At 39.1% G+C, this 5487-nt stretch overlaps 1 pseudogene; it reads right to left on the reverse strand.

Moving 5' to 3' along the window:
* Window positions 1-1090: 1090 nt before the first annotated feature.
* Window positions 1091-4678, reverse strand: LOC110287792 (annotated as a pseudogene).
* Between the last annotated feature and the right edge of the window lie 809 nt (window positions 4679-5487).

Genomic DNA, 5487 nt, shown 5'->3' on the forward strand with positions numbered 1-5487 from the left:
CTGCTCCCTCAACCTTCACCACTCAGGTGCGGATCCGGGATCACAGAGCCCTCGCGTGGCGTCCCGCCCCTACCATGATCCCCGAGACTCCGCCCGGTCCCCCTGCAACTGCCAGAAGTCCCACAGCTGCTTCCAGAACCGCGACAGGAATTGGAAGTCCCAGCCACCCGCCAGCGCTGCCCTCTTGGGGTCGCCCGGGTCGTGGCGCAGGGATGGGGCGCGCAGGGCGGCCGCGGGGGTCCGGACTGCGGGGTAAGGGCGTGGGCTTGGTGCTCAGGGGTATCCATGCGGTGCAGCAGGCAGCGCGGCCATAGCGCAGAGGTCAGGGTTTACTGTGATCACACTCCCTGTCTGTGGCTCAGTTCTGCCTGTGGTCCATCCTAGGGTGCCCTATTGCTCCAGATGTCTCTCATTCCCCTACTGCCCAGGTCACATGACTCTGACCAGGCTGTGCAGCTTTCGTGGGGAAGAGGCAATGCACCAAAGCGCAGCTGGGGATCACACTGTGTCTCCCAGATGGCTTTGTGACCCCTGACACCAAGGGTGACCCCTGACCTATCACAAGAAATCCAACCTCACACCTGACCCCGACATCACATGTGAACTCCGAATTCAGACCCCAACATGACCTCTATAGTGTTTTCTGATTCAGACTCTCTGCCATGACCCTGACATTGCCCTGTGACCCCAATGGTACACCATGAAGTTTTACCAATATGACCTCCAAAACATAATGAGAAAAGGGGTCACTACAGTGTGCATTCCAGCATGGAAGGAAGAAAGCTGACAAAGTATAGCCTACACAACCATTTATAGGAAACTATAAACCTTGGAATGGAAGAGGTTGTCATCTTCAGGGACAACCAGAGTCTAAAGATTGGCCATATAGTACCAAATAATGAGCCTTCAGAGCATAGATATATGCAATGTTACACGGTCTCTACAATTTGTATTTCAAAATATATATGCATATGCCAATATATATACATGTTCAGTAAGAATTAATGAAATATGAAGCCATGTGCATTTGAGGAGTGCAGGGAGTGGTACAAAGGTTGTTTTGGAGACAGGGAATATAAATGAAAAACAATTAAACGACAATGTCAGACACTTTTGTCAAGAGAAAGAAAAAGATACGTTGAGTATCATCTAACCTTTTCATACTATGAAAGTTGCAATAAAGCAATTTACCTTTGTAGTTCTGTATAAAACTTGTATCTGGTCTTATTAAAATAACATAACACTTTGGGACAAAGATAATATTAGCAACCCTGCACTAGAAGCCAAGATGGAAAAGACCTCCACAACCACCATGACCTTCCACTTGGTGCTATGGTACACAGGGAGGAAGACACTGCAGAACACCAGCATGCTAAGAGTTAGGAACATGGCTTCATTGAATCTGTCAGGAAGGTTCCTAGCCAGGAAAGCCACAGTGAAGCTCTCCAGAGTCAAGAAACCCAAGTATCCTAGGACGAAGTGGAAGGCAATGACAGGGCCTTTGATGCAAGTAATGACAGTCTTCCCATGTTCAGATTGTGCATCTCTGTCAATGAAGAGAGGAGTTGTTACCAACCAGATTCCACAGAGAACAAGTTGGATTAGGGTACAAATGGGGGAAGTCCAACTTAGGTGCCCCTTTCATCAGCATCTCTCTCATCCTTCTTCCTGGAGTAGTGAGATTAAAAGCCATGACCACAGTTATTGTTTTGGCCAACACTGTAGAAATACCCACTGTGAAAAATACTCCAAATGTGGTCTGCTGCAGGATGCAGCTGGCCTGATTGGGATGTCCAATGAAGACCAATGAGCATAGAAAGCAGAAGAGTAGAGAGATAATCAGGACGTAGTTGAGAATGCGGTTATTGGCCTTCACAATAGGAGTATCCTTGTACTTCACAAAAGTGACTAGTACTAGCATTGTGATGGCTGAGACGGACAGGGAAGTGCAACCTAAAGCCATCCCCAATGGATCTTCATAACTAAGAAATGACACAGCTCTTTGGAGGCAGTGGGTTTTCTCTAAGTTGGCATGTTTATCATGTGGACACATCATACAATGTTCCATATCTGCTGGTGGAGAACAATAAACCTGTATAAGATATCATAGTTATGCAGTTAATAATTGTGATTTGTATTACTCAGAGGATATATCAATAAATAATTTGGTGTTGAGCATCTATTCCATTCCTTATTGCTGTAGGAACCATGAACGTAAGATTGCTGTCTATTGAACTATGATTTATAGTGGAAGAAAAAAAATCATAGAGAATGGAGAAGAAATATTTATTAAACAAAAAAGAAAATATTATGAAAATTAATATGCATACTCTNAGATTATTTAACTCCTCAAACCATAAATTCACTATTCACAGAAAAGGGTAGTTTGCAGACATCATTGTTGATGCCAGTTGTTGCAACACATTATGTACTTTGTTGCTTTGTGGATTGTGCCTATGTCTTTACTTACATGTAGGAGCTAGAACATTTAATTTCTCATGCAAATACAGTTTGCATAAAGGAATATTTTCATTCTTGAAACTGTATGCCTCATAGACATATGCATGTCCCTCTCATTGTGGTACAATCTCTTTCTTCCCAACTATACATTCCAAGCCGTAGGTCATGAAGGCTATTGAAATTCACATTCATCCCTCTTTCCTTAGGTAGGCTGTGATTGATGATAAGCACTANCCCATCTCTTGTTACATTCTTGAAATCTTCACTCCTGTTCTAATTCTTTCACAGGAAATTCTTAATCCTTTAAACCATCTAAGCTCTTAAAATATATTTCATTAAACAANAACTGCTACCCTGAACATCTGGTCTTTGTCAGGTACTAAGCTGGGTACTGGAGAAAAAGATTATGGACTGATCATGTAGTCAAGTTGCTTTGTATAAAGGATCAAAGAAAAATCAATGTATGCATAGATTATGCCTAAAATTTTTGTTTAAAAATTTGTTACATGTATATATCCCCCTAAACATTTTCTATGTAACATAAAATTAGTAACCATCATATTGTGAGAGAAATACATTGTTTGAAGAAGATATTGCAGGTTATTTGCTGGGTCCAAAAGCAGTTGATATTATTTTAACTGATTAAGTTCTGAAACATGAAGATTTTAGGGCTTCAATTTTCATCTAGACCATATCATATTTCTAGTTTGGAAAGAGAAGGTATTCAAATTTAGCAATTTTTCTTCTGNATGCAAGCATGTACCTGTTTCATTGGAAACCTCATTTTCTGGGCACTGAACACAATCAAAGCAGCAGTCCGCTGTTTCTTCCTGATGAATTTTCCTGAATCCAGCAGTACATGCCACACTACACATGGAGAAGGGAACCTGAGGCAATGCCTAAATTGTATATGTTTGTGTGTGTGTGTGAGTGTAGTTCATGTATACATCATATGCATAATGACCCTTAGATTGATATATGGGACATCAACAGATATGGCTATAAATATTCCTCTGATAACCAGTATTACTTAACAATTTCAGGTACATTATTATTTGTATTACCCTGCAGTGCACTGAATGTCACAATGCTTAATACACCATGTAATATTAGATATGTAATATTTAGGTTGAAGCAATTTAAAATTTTCCTTCCTAAACTGATTAATCCAAAAGGAATGTTTATGTGGCATCAGTTCTCTAATGATTTACAAATAAAAAAATAACAATACTGAGGTGTATGGAGAAATAAGGTAGGATAGATCAAGAAAGATTTGTTTGATGAACATGAACAAAATATGCTATATAAGACTCTCATAAAATTAATGAAGCTTTCCTAAGTTTAAAAGAAAACCTTGAACCCCTTATACCTCCTCCCTTTCCCCTGGTTTTTATGAGGGAGCTCCCCTATCTACTCACCCACTCCTGCCTCACCACCCTAGCATTCCCCTATTCTGGGACATCAAGCATGCACAGGTCATGGTCCTCCCCTCCCTCTGATGCCAGATAAGGCAATCCTCTAAAGAAGAGGGGAAACATGGAAGCAAGATTACATTTGAAATGTAAATAAATAAACTAAACAATAAAAAATACACAAATAAAAAAAGGAAACCTTAAATCTGGAGAAGATTTCTGTTAATGAATACATGCTATACTTAATTAGGCTATGAATATATTCACACAGAATCAGAAAATTCCATTATGTATGTGTGTATACAAAATTTTAATATATTTTTAATAAATATATGTAATAAATATATTCCTATACTGTAGGATTAACAGGCATGTGGGTACAATTGAACGTGGAATCCAGAGACCTTTTTTCCCTATGACCATTTTTACTCAACGTTGTGAGTTATGAAATGTTTGTGCTTGTAATTGAGGATAGTCTTTTGTAAGAGTAGCTAATGGTCTCAACCACACAGCTATTACTTCACTGCCTCATATTTTAAAATTTGGGTATCATGAAAAATATAAAATTGTGGTATACCCACCGATGTCCCTCCTGTGACCCACTCCAGGTCTTCAGATATAAGAAGTTGTTGGCTCTGTGGGAAACAAGGAAAATATCTTCCTATTTTCACTTTTAATCCAAGGCCTTGTGGAAAATTCCAAATGATACAAATGTCATACTGTACACACTGATATTCCCTATGATTCACGTTCACCAGTTCTCCAACAGGGTTAGTAAATACCTGGGCTTTCAGCAAGGAAACCATCTAAAAGAGTAAAAGAGATTCATGATTACATATGCATATTAATAAAGGGAAGACAAAATTGAGAATTTCCTCTAATTTCTTAATGTCTTTCAGAAAAGACAGCTCTATGAAGTAATCCTGTATATTAAAATACAATATAGCTCTTTGATAAGTGAAAATTTATATACTTCATATTAATGTTTGATGGTAAAATGTGCTAGAAAAAAAATGATTGCCAAATAACCAGTAACATGGTGTGTGAGTGTGTGCATATGTTTGTAAAAAATACTTTTTTTTTAACTTTGGGGAAGACCCCTCTGTGTTGTTGTTGTTGTTGTTGTTTTTAAGATTTATTTATTATATCTAAGTACACTGGAGCTGTCTTCAGATGCACCAGAAGAGGGCATAAGATCTCATTACAGATGGTTATGAGCCACGATGTGGTTGCTGGGATTTGAACTCAGGACCTTTGAAAGAACAGTCAGTGCTCTTAACCACTGAGCCATCTATCCAGCCCCAAAAATACTTTTTAAAAAATGAATCCAGAAAAGAAATTCCTCCCAACACATAATAACCAGAACACCAAATGCACTAAACAAAGATAGAATATTAAAAGCAGTAAGGGAAAAGGATCAAGTAACATATAAAGGCAGGCCTATCAGAATTACACCAGACTTTTCACCAGAGACTATGAAAGTCAGAAGATCCTGGACAGATGTTATACAAACACTAAGAGAACACAAATGCCAGACCAGCTATTATACCCAGCCAAACTTTCAATTACCATAGATGGAGAAACCAAAGTATTCCACGACAAAACCAAATTCACA

The sequence above is a fragment of the Mus caroli genome, unplaced genomic scaffold (genome assembly GCF_900094665.2).
Source record: "Mus caroli unplaced genomic scaffold, CAROLI_EIJ_v1.1 scaffold_23633_1, whole genome shotgun sequence".
Classification (NCBI taxonomy): domain Eukaryota; kingdom Metazoa; phylum Chordata; class Mammalia; order Rodentia; family Muridae; genus Mus; species Mus caroli.